At 28.7% G+C, this 17,337-nt stretch overlaps 1 protein-coding gene across 1 annotated transcript in view; it reads left to right on the forward strand.

Annotated features, from left to right (window-relative positions):
• The window catches only part of LOC134831976 (uncharacterized), a 66,980-nt gene that overhangs the window by 28,232 nt on the left and 21,411 nt on the right, over window positions 1–17,337 (forward strand). Inside the window, exon 2 of the mRNA XM_063845832.1 lies at window positions 15,331–15,498. The gene's annotated coding sequence lies outside the window, so the exon portion shown is untranslated. The remainder of the gene's footprint in view (window positions 1–15,330; window positions 15,499–17,337) is intronic.

Raw genomic sequence — 17,337 nt, forward strand, 5'->3', positions numbered from 1 at the left:
GCAACAACAATGCGTTACTTCGTGCTCACATATGTCGATTTATCGAAAACGTGCAAAAAGGGATAAACACCGAGAGAGAGAGAAAAAGTTTTTCCTTATCGTTCGAAGGCAATTCATATTTATATTATAAGTTATGATAAAATAAATTTTCCTACGTTTCGTACGGGACTTTTGTTGACATAGGCAAACAACATGAACTTGTTGTTCTGTGTACATGTGTCTGTAAAATGTCAATTATTTTGACCCGAAATTGTTAAGGTCTTGTTGTTTGTTGTTATTTTTCTCTGCTCCAAATGATGCCTATCTGCCACGACGACGAGAAATATTTTGCGGATAACATTTTGATTAAAGGATTTCAAGGCGAAAAAAAGGTCAATTTATGACGGAAAAATTCCAAAGTTTTTAAAGACACGAGCAATGTGACAGGATAAATGTCTCTGCCGAGTATCATTTGTCGCTCGGAAATGAACTGGCACACGTGTCGTCTTCATCTTCATTTGATAAATGTGCGGTTGTTAAAACAAAGTCGTAAATATATTTGAATAAAAGTGAGTTGAAGGGAGGCCAGCAATGCAGCACATCTCGTACACGGCAAGGACGGTAATTGAGTGCAAAGAGATGTTGTTGACATTAAAACGTCGTGTGCGATGTTACGGAATAAACAGGAAATTACGAGTATTTGCCTTTTGTCTTGGATGCTGGGAGGTGGAAATGACTTGCGAGGAGACAAATCACGCACTGTGATACACGGGAAATTGTCGTAAATGGAGCAAATGAGACGTGTGTTACTTTGAGAAGACTGAAATTATAAGAAAAATGTTGATGAAATGAGATTTGAAAGGCTTAAAAGAGAAATTTACGAAGAAAAATTGAGAAAATTTAACATTTTTAAGGAAATTTTGAATATATTTACATTACGATCGAGATAAATTCATTTTTAAACTAATTTAAAAAAAAAAAAAATTCTAAAGAAATTTTGAATAACAATTGACTCTAAAAATTACTTTGAGCTTAATTTTTATCAAATTTTTATTCTCTTGAAGTAAAAAATTAGATTTTTTATCTTTATCGGAATTCTCCAGATTGGATTTTTGTCCATTTTGGATTTAAAATTGAAATTTTTATTACTCTAAAAGCACAAAAATTTTATACGAAACCAAAATTTTTATAAAAAAGTAAAAATTATTGAAAAACATCGATTTTTTTTAATTAAAAAAATGAAAAAAAATTTTTAAAAATAGTAAAATAATTTCTTATCGATTTTTTTTTAAATTAGAAAATTTTATAAGGACTTTAAAAATTGCTAATTTTCTTAAAAAAATTTTTTAAACAATTTTTTGTCTTATGTATATAAAAATTTTTGTCTTATGTATATTTTTTAAAAATTTTTTGATTTTTTAAATTAAAAAAAATTTAAAAAATTAAAAAAAAATTTTAATTTAAAATTTTAAAAAATTAGAAAATTATTTTTCACCAATTTTTTTTTGCCATTTAAAAAATTTTTTCCAATAATTTTTCCAAAAAAAAAAAATAAATTTTATCATATGAAAAAATAATTTTTTTGTAAAAAAATTTTTCAAACCTTTTTGAAATTTTTGGAAAAATTTTTCAAATAAAAAACGATTTATAAAAAAATTTACTTTTTTTTTAAAATTAAAAATTTTTAAATATTAAAAAACTTGAAATTTTTTTTATTCCAATAATTTTTTTATTATATTTTTAATGCAAAATTTTCGACTGTTATTATTTATTTTTTATTTGAAAAAATTTTCTAATTTCCTTTAAAATATTTTATTAAATAAAAAATCATCAAAACCTAAATTTAATGGAAAATTTTCGCATTTTACTCAATAAATCAATATTTCTCCAATTTCATCATACTAAACCTCAAATTTCCATAAAAGCTGAACAAAATCCATCCGTAACCACGTCAAACCAACCCCTAATCCCGTAATGATCGATTAACTCATTTCTCGCAACGAGCTTCAAAGCAAATTCCATAACAAAATATCCCAACCACAAACGTTATTTACTCTCATAACACCCAAAGCAACGTCTCAATCACGAGAACTTTGACTTCATTCACACACAATCGTTCCGTCGGATTAGAAGTCATCCTGAAATAACAAATGATATGACGAAATTTCATGTGTTTGTCGGATTATAGATGTTCTTTGTCTCACGTTGCATTACCTATACCTTCTGAAAATTGCCATGGAATTAAAATTAGTTCACTTCCCTTGATTAAATTTCTGCTTTTAACTTTTTTCTTCGTTTTCATTGCGAAAACAAACAAAAAACACGAACGAGCAACGTGCCAGCCGTCAAAATGATAATAAAAAATGATAAAAGATAAGGAAGTGATGCAAAAAACATCTTCCGCTATCTATAAATCTCTTGCACGCGGAGATCATCATCGCAGCTACGTGGGCAGTAATAAAGCAAAAAAAAAAATAAAAAAGTTTTTCACAAGTCCGGTTCTTAATCATGATTTTTTTATGATGCTTTTTTAATTAACCAACGCGAGCGCGGAGCAACGAAGGTAAACAACGTGAAAGGAGTTTGCCTTTTCTTTCCTTTCCTTGGAGGGATTTTCATGAGAAGATATTGGATGAATAACATAATTTTTTTTGTTGGACCTTTTAGGCACCAAAAAAGGATTTTAAGCACAAAAGGATCGTCCTTGGGAAAATTTCTTATTTTATTCATAACTTTTTTCGTTCTCTTTCTCTCCATGATGACGACCAAAAATTTATCGTTTAATCATCTTATCTTGATTTCTTGATGTTTTACGAATATTTTTTGCGTTCTGAACAGAAAAAAATACTTTTTGACTTTATTTTTTTCTTGCCACTAGAAAAGTTTTTTTCTCTTACTTAATATTTTTATGCCCCAACTTTAACCACTTTTCAACAGTTTTATTATATTCTCTAAACTTTTTTAATTATAACCGTTCTTCTGCATCCTCATCGTTCTCTCGATTGGCTCGTTGTCGTCGTCGTCGTCGTCAGATAAAGTTTCTTTTTTTAGTTATTAGTTGTTTTTCCTCCCTGAGTGCATGTTTCTGTATCGGTTTCGCATTTAACATAATTATTTATGAAACAGCAGAAAATAAAAACTCGTTATCTTGGTCACACTTTCGAAGTATTTGCATCACTTTTTTTCTAATCGAGGAAACTGTTGAGCATCATTCAATTTTATTTCAATTTTAAGGCAAAGTTGTAAAACAAGTTTCCCCTGAAGTGGTGGAAAATTTTGTATTTTTTGGCTAAAATCTCACAAAAGCCTCATAAATGGAGAGAAAATAATAATAATAATTTTACAGCAAAGTGATTACATGATAATCATCAAGTAGTAAAGAGTAAGTTTATATATGCAAAAGTTAAACATTTTGTACAATATTATTATTTTACATTGCTGCCCATGTTTTTCTATGCGCCTAAATGTGCATGATAGCTTCGAGAAATATTGCAAGAGCGTATGACCAAAAACTTTGCATTTCTGGGAAAATTGCATAGAAATTTATTGCAAGAGACGTTAATGTTGTAATTGGGAGAGACATAGAGAGTAAATTGTTTCGAAAGTTATGTACATGGCGAAAGTTTATGAGTGCCCTTTTATGAATATGCAAGTCGTAAATTTGGATTAATTGAGATTTGGGCGGTTTTTGGTACGTGAAATTGATAATGGAGTGACATCTGGGTCAATTTTCAAAGCTAAAAGGTTCATTGTTTAACCTAAGAGCTTCAGTTTTAAACCTAAGAGGTTCAGTTTTAAACCTAAGAGGTTCAGTTTTAAACCTAAGAGGTTCAGTTTTGAAATCTAAGAGGTTCAGTTTTAAACCTAAGAGGTTCAGTTTTAAACCTAAGAGGTTCAGTTTTAATCCTAAGAGGTTCAGTTTTAAACCTAAGAGGTTCAGTTTCAAACATAAGATGTTCAGTTTTAAGCCTAAAATGTTTAGTTTTGAAACCTAAGAGGTTCAGTTTTCAAATCTAAGAGGTTCAGTGTTAAACCTAAGAGGTTTATTTTCAAACCTAAGAGGTTCAGTATTAAACCTAAGATGTTCAGTTTTAAACCTAAAAGGTTCAGTTTTAAACCTAAGAGGTTCATTTTTAAACCTAAGAGGTTCAGTTTTAAACCTAAGAGGTTCAGTTTTAAACCTAAGAGGTTCAGTTTTTAACCTAAGAGGTTCAGTTTTAAACCTAAGAGGTTCAGTTTTTAAATCTAAGAGGTTCAGTTTTAAACCTAAGAGGTTCAGTTTTAAACCTAAGAGGTTCAGTTTTAAACCTAAGAGGTTCAGTTTTAAACCTAAGAGGTTCAGTTTTAAACCTAAGAGCTTCAGTTTCAAACCTAAGAGGTTCAGTTTTGAAATCTAAGAGGTTCAGTTTTAAACCTAAGAGGTTCAGTTTTAAACCTAAGAGGTTCAGTTTTAAACCTAAGAGCTTCAGTTTCAAACCTAAGAGGTTCAGTTTTTAAATCTGAAAGGTTCAGTTTTAAACCTAAGAGGTTCAGTTTTGAAATCTATGAGGTTTATTTTTAAACCTAAGAGGTTCATTTTTAAACCTGAGGTTCAGTTTTCAAACTTCAGTTTTGAAAGAAGAGGTCATTTTCAAACTTAAAAGAAACCTCAGAAGTTTATTCAAGCAAATCTACTTTCTCCCCAAAAACAAATTCCGCCACTGATTTCAACATATCGCATTTGAAATTCTCCCTTCATAAGGAAATCATGAAACTGAACATAATAATTTTTGTCTCTCCATTTCTGTTTCTCGTTTCACTTCACATCCAATCCACACACACACACACATTTTGTGCCCCGAAAAAAAGGAACATATGAAGAAATTTGCATTGCAATATCACGCCGCCGCCGCCGCCAACGATGAAAAAGAAACTTTTTTATTTTATATTTCCTTCCAGGGAAATGCTATGCTAATGTGATGCACGTCGAGTTCCCTCCTTTAACAGTTACAACTTTTCATATTTTATTTTTATTTCATTTTAGACCTAAAAATGCCTGAAAAAGGTAGCAAAAAATAATTCTAGTGCACACATTTAGCCTACTTTTGGGTTTTTTTTTTCAGTATGTTCTTGGATATGTTATTGCTACCGAACATTAAATAATAAAAGAGACATAAAAGGTAGAAATTTTCAGCCACAAATGCGCTTCTGGAAAATAATTTTAAAATGCTCGCGTCGTCATCGTAAATTTTTTTTAGCTCGAGGGCTTTTACCTGCATGACGAACTTTAATCACTTTATTAGGTAACGCTTGAATATTTGCACGATTTTCCAATTTTCACATTTTTTCAAAGAGAACTAACGAAAGAGTAGTGGCAATAACAACCCGAAGAACAAAGGATATGTAAATAAATGTTTGTGGTTAATTTCCGCCTATTTAACTCCAAGTCTTTGCTCGTTGAATGAAATGGAACGAACACAGAAAAAAAAACATGTAAAAGCACATCTGTATGACTTGACATGTTTTCTAAAGCTTATAACTCTCTTCTACGTTACAGACATTTATCCACGTTTCGTGTTTTTTCTGCTTTGAACTTTTTTTTTCTGTGTTTGTGGCACACAAGAAAAGTCTCTTTCACTCGTATTTAAGACTTGCTCGCACAACAACTATTGTTATGCATACATTTTTATTTCAATTCTTTTTTTCTTCTTCTCCTTTTTTTATCGAGTAAATGAGCATGAAGAAAAAAAAGTACTTGAGGAAGAAAAACAAGCGCCGACGAGTGACATTCCTACACGTGTCACTCAAGATTGTAAACAACAACAAGTTTCAAGTTTTCGACGTCACTTTCCTTTAAAACTCTTTCCTTTTTGTTTGGACATAGTTTTGGATTTATGCCTCGTCGCTTCCAAACTCCGTAATACGAGCCGAGTTGACACAAATTCTTCGCTCAGGTATTTGTCTTTCTTTTCGCATCGGCATCGGCGGCAGCTATTTAGAAAAGGGCAAATAAATTACAAGGCAGGCAAACATTTGTTATTAAGTTAAACGAACGAGAGATCGGATCGGTAGCGGAAAAAGTTTTGCCTGCTGCCGGGAATTTCGTGTATCGTAAATCTACGTCTAATTTAGAGTTGAGAGTGAATCAAATTGAGTGACACAAATAGGTTAAATAGTTGACAAGAATTTTCTAATCAAGGATTAATGTTGGCAAAAAGCATGAATGCCGCGCGGAATGTTGACGTACACTGAGAGGAGGGAATTAGATGTCCAGTTGCGATGTTTGTGAAATTAGAAAGTTACGGTGAAGCAAAAGTCACTAAAATGGGTAAAAAAAACATTTTACAAAGATTCAAAAAAAAATATTTTTAGAAATAAAAATTTTTAAAAAAATCTAAAAAATTTAAACAAATTAAAGAAAATAATTTTAAGAATTAAAAAAAAAATTCAAATTAAAGATTCTTTAAAAAAATTTAATTTTCAAAATTAATATTTAAAAGTCAAAATATTTTTTTTAATTTTTTTTCGAAGTGTATATTTTTATGAATTTTCACTTGAGTTATTTTGTTTCAATTTTAAAACGGATTTTTTGAAGTAAAATTTATTTATATACAAGAGGTATATTTGAAAAAATTTAAGTTAAAATTTTAAAAAATTTCGTATGAAAATTTTAACTTAAATTCATCAAATATACCTTTTCATATAAATAAATTTCACTTCCAAAAAATCATTAAAAAATTGAAAAAAAATAACTCAAGTTCTAATTTTCAAGATTTTATTTGGATTTTTTTTAGAAGGTTTAGAAATAGAAAATTTAGAAAAACAGTTGAAAAAATTTGTAAAAAATTAAAAAAAAAATCCAAAAATTTATTACGATTAAATCACATAAGGGTTGAAATTAGTTTTGAAAATTTAATTAATTTCTATCAACCAAAAAATTTTTCGATGGGTCGACTTGGGTAGAACGAAGTTTACGGGTCCGTTAGTTTGAAGCGAAAAATCTACAAAAAATCATTAAATATTTAAAAATTACTAAAAAAAATTGTTTAAAAAATGTAAATTTGTAAGAATTACTAAATATGTAAGAATTTTTGAGCTCTGCAAAGACTTTTAATCGACTTAAGGTCTAAAAAAATTATTGAAATCTTAAAAAAAAATTTTTAATTAATTTAAGCATCTTAAAATATTTATTTAATATTTTTAGAAAAATTTTGGTAAAAAAAATTATTTTATCAAGCTTAATTTTTTAACCTTCATAATTTATTTATGAAATCAATAAAATTTTTTTTAATATTTAAAATTTTCAAAAGTCATTTCTAATTTTTTTAGAAATTCGAATTATTCGACAAAAAAAAATGTATTTAATTTAATTGTCTTAATTCAATAAATAAATTATTTTTTGTAAAAATTTAAGGTTTTACAAAAGTTTTAATTATTTCATTTTTTGAGCTTTTCTTTTTATTTAATTTTAATTTTAAAAAATTTTATAAAAGTCATAAAAAAGTTATAAAAAATAGTAATTAAAATTATTATAAAATTACTTTAAGGCTCAAAAATGATTTTTTTTTTTGATTTTTCAATCTATGAAACGACTTCAAATGACTTCAAAAAATCACTTCACAAATCCCCCATCGTTTTTTCTCGCCGTGTTATCAAATTACCGCTAAAATAAGCATAAAATCGATGTCAGCGCAGAATTTGCGGTCCACTCTTCCATGTATTTTCCTTTTCATCACAAAAAACCATACGTGTGCCATCACATCAAATTTCGTCCCACAGCCAAAAGTTGTTTGCTTTCTATTCACAAACGAACAACAATCTGTTCATGCTGTCAATATATCACACACATCACACTCATTTAATAGGATAAAGACAGGAGACACGCATAAAAGTATCCTGCCGAGATTTCGCTTATTACTCTCTACAAAATTACTCCAAATTAAATGCCACGCCTGCAAATTTCTCGGAATTTGATGCGAAATTAATTTTGCGCGCAAGCTGCCAAAATCATTATTAAACAAAATTCAATCAACCGAATCTTCAACGGTGTAAGTGTCTTGTTTTGTTTTGTTTTGTTTTGTCTTGTCGCGTCTATTGTTAGCCAAACAGCAAAATTTAAACACAAAGCAAACAATTTAAATGTTTTTGTGCCTCACAGGTACTTAAAATTAGTTTCACAGGGAGGCAAACAACGAACGATCAAACGAAATTTCAAATGAGCCAAAAATAAACTTGTGCAAAAAATTTTGCTTTGCCTTTCTCGGAATTTCATTATTTGATTTTTTTTGTCGATCCAATTAATTTTGCTTCAAGTTTCGTTTCTCGGAAGTTTCAACTTTTTTTCTCGTGAATAATTGAAAAAAATTGAAAGTGAAAGCATTTTTTTGTGTTTTAATGACGTTCCAAGCGCATTTTGTACGTTCAATGAACTTCTGAGTCTGACATCAAAAAACAAACTTTTTTTCTATTTTTTTTTTAAATTTTAACAAAAAAAAAAGTTTTTCTTTGATATTTTTCTTCTTTTGTTCTATTTTTGTGCATATTTTAGCAACCAAAAAATTCTTATTAAAAAATCAGAACGAACTTAATTAAAACTCGTCCCTTAAAATTTTCGCAACGTAAAAAACTTTTGTCGTTACTCGCAGTGAATGTACAAAAAAACATGAAATTTTAACAAATTTAACACAAATTTTTACCCTTACAGACATTAAAAACTGGTACAAGGCAGAATGCGGCATGCCATAACAATTTCTTTTATATTTGTTACTTTTTTCCGAAAAATGTCACCTATCATCATCATTTTGGCTTTTTTGTGGGCTGCTTTTGCCGAGCAAGGCAACATTTTTGTTTTTATTTTTATTTTTTTGTACGACATAACCGTTATTTTTATCTCACAAACGCACGAGCGATGATGAGCGGTGCTCGGGTGATGATGATGCAAATGATGATGGACGAAAATATAAAATTTAATTTGGTGATTTGAGACACAGAATGGGCAAAACGAGCACAAAAAAGGGGTAGAAATGAGGGATTTTGATCGTTAAATGGCTCTCTCGTGGCATTTTTTGTGTGTCTGAGCACTTTTTCCAAGGTCAAAATCTGCGTTCGAGAGACTTTTTATCGCATCACGAGCTGTTGTGATCACAAAAAAGCAAGAGTTGTTGACATTTTCTCACATAAAATCAAAAAAAAAACTTTAAACTTTCGACTTTTTTCGTACAAATAATTTTTTGATGACTGACATTAACTTTAATGGCTGCTCGAGCGTCGTCATCGAGGTGCTTAACATTGAGTGCGAACATTATTCACGCAATCTAAATGAAAATTCATAAGTCACGTATCTTTCGGCTGTTTCTTCATCGAAAAGTAATAACTAATTCACACACACGACGAAAGCACACCGGATACCGAACATTATTAACATATACTTTTACACGCCCTTATATTCGAGTCTGTGTGAAAAAAAAAACAAAACATCACCGAAAAAAAGCAATCTACTCAACAGTCAGTTCCGTTTCCATCCATTGTTTCCGCGGCGTGCTTTTTTGCAATGGTCAGAGTACGTGGGCGATGAGCACACACGTTCGAAGCAGCAACACATGCAGAACAAACATTTCGGGCGAATGTTGATCCATTGGGGAGTTCTGAATGGAGGACTATAGACAACAGAAAACAATGAAAAAATGTTGAGAAAAGTTTTTGGGGTGAATTTTTTGTTGATTAAAGCGCTTTTTGATAATTTTTTTTTTTTTTTTTGACAAAAGTTTTCAAAAAATTGTGAAAATTTTTCAATATTCGCGACAAAAGTTTATAAGTTTAAAATTTTCAGCTCAAATATAAAAAAAATAAATTTAATTTTTTTTATTAAAAAAACAAATAAATTAAAATTAGAATTTTTTTATTTGATTTAAAATTAATTTAATTTTATTTTTAATTCAAAATTTTAAATTAATTTTTAAATTAAATTTATTTTTTTTTATTTTATAGTTGAAAATCATAATTTTTCACAACATTTGAAAAAAAAATTATAAAAAGTTTTAGAATTTTTCATAACTATTTATTTATAAATCTAAATTCCAATTCAAAATCACAATCTAAAACCTCGCCCCAATGCACATTTTTCTTTTGAATGGTTTTTTTAAATGTTAGACTTTGATTTGAAAAAAAAACAAGTTAAGGGTCCAAATCTGGTCCAAAATTGACGAATTTCGTTATAATCCAGCGAACCCGTAAACTTCGTTTTACCCATCGATATTTTTTAAGCAAAAAAATTACCCTAAAACTATGCAATGAACTTATAAATTACAAAATAAATAAAATCAAAAAGTTTATTCAAATTTTCTAATTTTTTCATGATTTTTTTTACAATTTTCCTGTTTCTAAACCTTCTCTTAACTAATTTAGACACACTACAAAAAATTTCAAAGAGATTCTTCAAGCAGAGTTTGAGTTATTGCGTTACAAAGTTTAAAACTCAAATTTTATGTAAATTTTGTAACGCAATAACTCAAAAACTGCTTCAAGAAACTCAATGAAATTTTTTATGGTGTGTCAAAATTAGTTGTGAGAAGGTTTATGAATATTCCAATTTATAGGAAAATTTATGAAAAATTGAAAAAACTTTCCTTTAGATTTTTAGAAAAATTTTTTATTTAGTTTTTGATTTTTAAATGATATTTTTAAAATTAAAAAAGAATAAAAAATTTGGAAAACTTTAACTTTTATTTAAAAATATCAAATAAATTTTTGAAATTAAAGAATAAAAATTCCCTTAAAAAAAAAATTTATCAAATGTCAATTTTGTTAAAGTTCCGTAAAAAGTAAAATTTTTCAGACATAAATAAGATTTTCAATTTAAAAAAAAAAAATTACTAAAAAAAATCGTACAGACAGACCAGTTCAGAAAAATTCTTCCTCAATACATTTTCCATCAACACAACTCTTATCTAAACTTACCTTTATCAAACAAAAAAAACACACTCCACTAATCATATCATTAATGCCGTTACGTTTTTTGGTTTCGTCTGTCAATTTTCACCGTAGTGCGCCGCAATTCCTACATGATTATCGATAAATTGAAAAGAGGGTCCTTAATAATCGTTTCTCTCCGGAATAAAATGTTACATTAACGATAAGTTTTGATGGGTTTTCCGTGTGCTGCGCTGCCGTTCTGTGAAAAAAGTGGTTAAGGTCGTTATTTATCGTGCCACTCACTCTCTTTTTTCGGGTGCTAAATTATTACTGAAGATTTCTATTTATTTTGATGATTAATGTCTGTATTCACGCTATGCCATTCGCGCGCCGTAAATGAAGTAACTTTGAAACTTTTTTTCATTCTTTCTTTCTTTCCATTGTGAACGTGCGTAAAATTTTTGATTAGATGCGTTTTTTTGTTTGTTTTTTTTTTTGGGAACAGAAATTCTGCTAGACATTTAGAAGACGTTTCATGGTCATCCTTTAAGTGGCTTGATATTTATTTTTTTTTCACCGCTTCGTTGTCTTATTATCCTTTATAACTATTTTATGAGGCTTTTAATAAAAATTGCCTCGATGCTTATTAGTCACGTTCGTCTATCATAAAAATTTCCGTGTCATTTCGATGATGATGATGGTTTTGCCTTAAACAGCCGTAAATATTGCCAATGGGCTCGCAGGTTGAAAATTTCCGTATTTTTTCCGGTAGGTACCTCATTTTTCATCGCGCGGGACCTCGTCGTTCGTCATTCGCTTATCTATTCGCGGTACCTTTTTTTTTGCCATATATTGTTTTTATGTTAAATATTTATGTTATTCTTATATTATTCACGGCGAACGCACTCAACTCATTTGCTTGCCGCATGCCGCCCGGTGAAATGAGCAAAAAAACCGGAGGAAATGAAAAACAGGTGATTTTTTCTCCTTTCTGTAGGCGAGCATTTCTCTAATGGACTTATAATGAGGCTCGTTCGTCTTGCAGGCGGTCGTTTTACTACGTCAGGTCGATGTTCTCTATTATCATTTGTTGTTTAAAATAAACGTAAGTTGGTGCGAGGTGAAAATTTTTGCGGTTTGTGGCATTAAATGGACAGACCCATTGGAAATGGTGGCTTTGGAAATGGTCGTAAATTTAACTATGTCAAAGAAAATTTTATTTTCAGTTTCAATTTTTTGGCAGTTTTGAGTTATAAAATGATTAAAAATGATAAATTAGAGCCCTCTGACATATTTTTATCCATTTGGAGCAAAATTTGACAAAAATTGCTTTGACATAGTTTTTGACACAGTTTTTGATTTAGTTTTTTTCTTGATTTAGTTTTCAAATCAAAACTGTGTCAAAGAGAAAAATTTTTTTTTCAGTTTCAATTTTTTGGCAGTTTTTAGTTATAAAATGATTAAAAATGATAAATTAGAGCCCTCTGACATATTTTTATCCATTTGGAGCAAAATTTGACAAAAATTGCTTTGACACAGTTTTTGACACAGTTTTTGACATAGTTTTTGATTTAGTTTTTTTCTTGATTTAGTTTTCAAATCAAAACTGTGTCAAAGAAAAATTTTTTTTTCAGTTTCAATTTTTTGGCAGTTTTTAGTTATAAAATGATTAAAAATGATAAATTAGAGCCCTCTGACATATTTTTATCCATTTGGAGCAAAATTTGACAAAAATTGCTTTGACATAGTTTTTGACACAGTTTTTGATTTAGTTTTTTTCTTGATTTAGTTTTCAAATCAAAACTGTGTCAAAGAAAAATTTTTTTTTCAGTTTCAATTTTTTGGCAGTTTTGAGTTATAAAATGATTAAAAATGATAAATTAGAGCCCTCTGACATATTTTTATCCATTTGGAGCAAAATTTGACAAAAATTGCTTTGACACAGTTTTTGACACAGTTTTTGATTTAGTTTTTTTCTTGATTTAGTTTTCAAATCAAAACTATGTCAAAGGAAAATTTTTTTTCAAGATTCTTTGAATAAATAAATTCGCAAAATTCCAAGAAGAATTAAAAAACAGCCTTAATTCAATAAATTTTCTCATTCTCGGTGACTTTCGTTGCTCATCATCATCATCACCGTCATCATCTGATCTCCTTCTCCCCTTATTTCTTTTTTTTTCGTTGCAACCATCTGCCGTACAAAATATTTTGCTTCATTAATGTTGTGCTCCGGCTTGGCTTTTACTTTACATAAATTTTAATATTCCACAAGTGATGCAAAATTAACAATGATAATCAAGTTATTGCGTGTTCATCGCCGCAATCTCGCTCCTTTGTGGCTTGGATCGCGTCGCACTCTCATTCGCCAAAAAAATCCTCTCATATATTTAATTTTGCTCATATTTATTTTTTTTTGCAAGGCAAAGCAACCGCCGCACCACAAAAAAGACGAAAAAAAAACATCAATTTAGACAGAAACTATTAATAGCAAACACGTTCAAGCCTAGATTTTTTTCTGTGATATTTTTACTCTTGCTTGGGTTTGGTTTGCGCAAACAACAAAAACTTTTTCCTTATTATGAATATTTTATGTCGAATATGAGGCAACAACAATTTTTTCTGTTTTGTAGCAAAATATGCAAATATTCGGTCGGCTTTTAGCGTGAATGAAGCGAACGAAGCAAATGTGGAAGTGGAAGATGATGAATAAATGCAACTCTGGGGAGATGGCGAGCTCATGAGTTTTTTTGAACGATTCTAATAGACACTTAAATTTTAATGGTCGTACGAGACTTTTATTGGTTGAAAAACACTATAAAATAGAAGTTCATTTTAAATTAAAGCTTTAATGTAATTACCCCACATTTCTCTGTCACACACATGTGAGCTGGCTTCGTCGTCGACAATAACAACGAGGAGGAACGACGATGACGACGACAATAACAAGAGGAGAAAAATAAAATATCACAATATAACTAAAAGCAATAACCATTAAATTTAGTGTGTGTGTGTGCGAGAAAAGAGCGAGTGAGTGAGATAGACGAAAACCAAACGAGATAAAAATAAATTGTTAAACATTTTCTGGCAAGAGCAAGACATCAGACAGGCAGCTGAACAAACACGCCACGCCGACGAAGGTAGAGAGACGTCATTCCATGCATTTTATTAGACAGATATTATTCATCTTTTGAACGTTTTGTGGGACGTTTGTTTATGCAGTCATGTCATATTAGTTACACTCGAAGATTTTTCTGAATTTAAAGGGTTTTTTGCTTATTTAAAAAGTTTTTAAAGACTTTAAAAAATTAATTTAAAAAATATTTTTTAAACAGAAAATATTAAATTTTTTATAAAGAAAGAATTTTGTATTAAATTAATGAAAAATTTAAATTAATTCAATTTTTGATAAAACTGAATAAAATTTAAGTAAAATAAATTAAATTTTAGTTAATTAAAAATCAAATATTTGAATATAAAAAAATCGTCAAAAAGAAATTTCAGTTAAAGAAATAATTTTTTTTTATTTTTAAAATTTTCTTATACCTAAATGATTTTTTTCTTAATTTTTCATTTGAAATATTTGTCAAAATTTTGAAGAATTATTTAAAATAAACTTTTGATCAGATTTTAATCGAAGTTTGGAAATTTATAAAAAAATATTCCAAATTTTTTAAAAAATTTTAATCATCGGTATGAAACAATTTGGACCAATCAGAATCATCCTTCATTTGGATGTCAACAATTTATATGGTAGTTCTAAATTTTCTTACACATTACCCGCTTTCAGCATTTCATCAAAAAATAAATGCCATGAGATTTTTTTGATGGTTCTGCCATTTCCAAAAAAACCTAAATTCAAATTCTAGATAGAACATCAGTTTTTCTATGCATTTTTAGTGCATTTGGATACCTCTTTGACATACCCAATCTCACTAAAAATGCATAAAAATACAAATATTTTTGTTCTAGAATTTTATATTTAAGTTTTTTAGACTACTTTAGGCTTAACTATCAAAAAAATCTCATGGCATTTATTTTTCGATGAAATGCTGAAATCAGGTGCACCATGATGTGTAAAATGTGTAAGAAATTTTAGAATTACCATATTAATTGTTGACATCCATATGAATGATGACGACTCTGATTGGTCCAAATTGTTTCATCGGGACCCAAGGCTTCAGCCTACATGTAAATCCGCCACTGGATCTGAAACTTTTCAATTTATTCCAAAGGAGCTTATCTTCCAAACTTGTATTTAAATTAAAGATGATTTTTTTAAATCCTTTATGAGAAATTTTTCTGAAACAAACATAAATTAAGGAGTAAGCTAAAGCAAATTTTCCTTTATTATTATTTACTTAAAAACTTTTCGCAGAAATTACTTTTTCTTCTACTTACTTTTTTGCGATCAATTAATTAGCCCGAAATTAATCCAAACTTTTATCTTACTTTTTTTTGCAGGTCTGCAGTCTCTGTGGATAACTACCGTATGTAGTTCGCAGCTGCAGCAGTATAAGCAAGAAAACCACGGAAATCAATCAATTGCTTATGCTCAGCCCATCGAGAAACCACCACCAACATCTGTGAGCAGTGATAAATTACTGCAAACGCCCACAAGTAGTGAAACAGGTAAGACTCTCTCCTTTTTTTTTGACAACGTAATTTGTCTCCTTCTTTTTCCTCCGTTTAGTTAAGCGAAGTTGAATTATTAATGAGGGAAGGGTCACTTTTCTTTGTCCCTCATTTTATTTTGTTTTAGTGAAAAGACAAAAACAACAAAAAAAACTTACCTTTCTCAAGAAAATTTTCCTTATTTCCTTTGTTTAACGTTGCTCCTCGTTGGTTGGCACGGAAAAACAATAGAGGGAGATAAATATTCGGTTAATTGTGATTTATTAAATGCAATTACACGAAATTAGTGGTAGAAACACTATCAATAATTGTTTCGTTAGTTCGTTGTCAGAGTGCTGGAGTGAAGTTGTGTTAAATACAATTCAATTAAACAAATTTGATTTATCGCCATTGTTTTGTTGCCGCTCGATCTTTTGTGGCATTGTTTGATGAAGTTGGTTTGTGTAACGAAGATATTTTGTGTTTCATTGAATCCGAAGGTATGTTGAGTAATTTGATATTATTGTTGCAACTAAGAGACTTTTTGAAGACGATGCTTTCTTAATTGATTTAAGAAGCAGGTCTATATCGTCGTTTGAGACATTTTTAAAAAATAATAATAAAAAATTTTAATAAAATAATAAAAAATTAATTAAATAAATAATAAAATTTTAAATAAAAAATAAAAAATAATAAAAAAAATTATTAAAAAATAAATAAAAAATTCATAATTAAGAAAAAAAATAATAAAAAATTAAATTAAATTTAAAAAAATTAATATTAAAATTAATAAAAAATTAAAAAAAAAATAAAAAAATTATTTTGTTTTTTTTTAATAAAAAAATTATATTAAATTATGACTTAAGCATAAACTTAAGAGACTTAAGGGCTAGAACTTAAACTTAAGTAAAAAGAAAAACTAAAAACTTTTAAATAAATCTAAATTAGAAGGACAAGTCAAAAAATTATCTTTAGACTTTTTGAAGAAAAAATATCAAGAATTTTATTAAGTTTTTTTGTTTGACTTGTCTTCAGCTAAAATTAATTTGATTCTTGACTTAAAAGTTTTGGCAGGCTTGTCTCTTTCTCCATTAAAAATAAATAAAAATCCTAAATATTTCTAAAAAAAATTATTTTCGTAAGAAAATTTTTTAATTGAAAAAAAATCAAAATTGAGATAAATTTTTTTGAAAATAAATTTGATAAATTTATTAAAATAATTTTTCTCTCATAGAAAAAAATTAAAATTTTTCGTAAAAGAAATTGTAAGAAAAATTCTGAAATCTAATTAAAGAAAAATATTTTTTCTTTACATCCACAAAAAATTAAGTCTTGAATATTTTTTTGTCAAAATTTAGAGTTAACGAAATTTATTTTGCTTGTTTGCCCTCTTCCCATAAATTAAAAATCTATTAGATACGCTTCTGACTTTAAGTGAGAGCAAAATAAATTTGATTAAAAGTGCTTTAGCAACAAACAACCCACACAATCAGACGAAAGCTCTTCTTCGGTGTTTCAATTTCATTCCAAAATGCCTTGATACAAGACAGATGTTTCTCTTCCAAAAAATATTTTTTGCTTTATAGGTAAATAAATTTACAAATTTAACCAGATCCTAACCAAATTTCATGCCTTCACTGTTCCATCTCAGCAAATTTTATTTTATTTTATTTTATTTACACAAAACAACATTTTAAGTGTGTGCTGTTGCTGGTGCTCTATGAAAATGTGTCTTACCACCGACAAAAAGTTGTGTTGTTTTAATAATTATGAGAATTTATGTAACATTTGTTTCAATAATTAAATTACATTAAATAAATTAAAATGTTACTCTTTACGACACGCCACGCAATGCCG

The sequence above is a fragment of the Culicoides brevitarsis genome, chromosome 2, assembly GCF_036172545.1.
Source record: "Culicoides brevitarsis isolate CSIRO-B50_1 chromosome 2, AGI_CSIRO_Cbre_v1, whole genome shotgun sequence".
Lineage (NCBI taxonomy): Eukaryota > Metazoa > Arthropoda > Insecta > Diptera > Ceratopogonidae > Culicoides > Culicoides brevitarsis.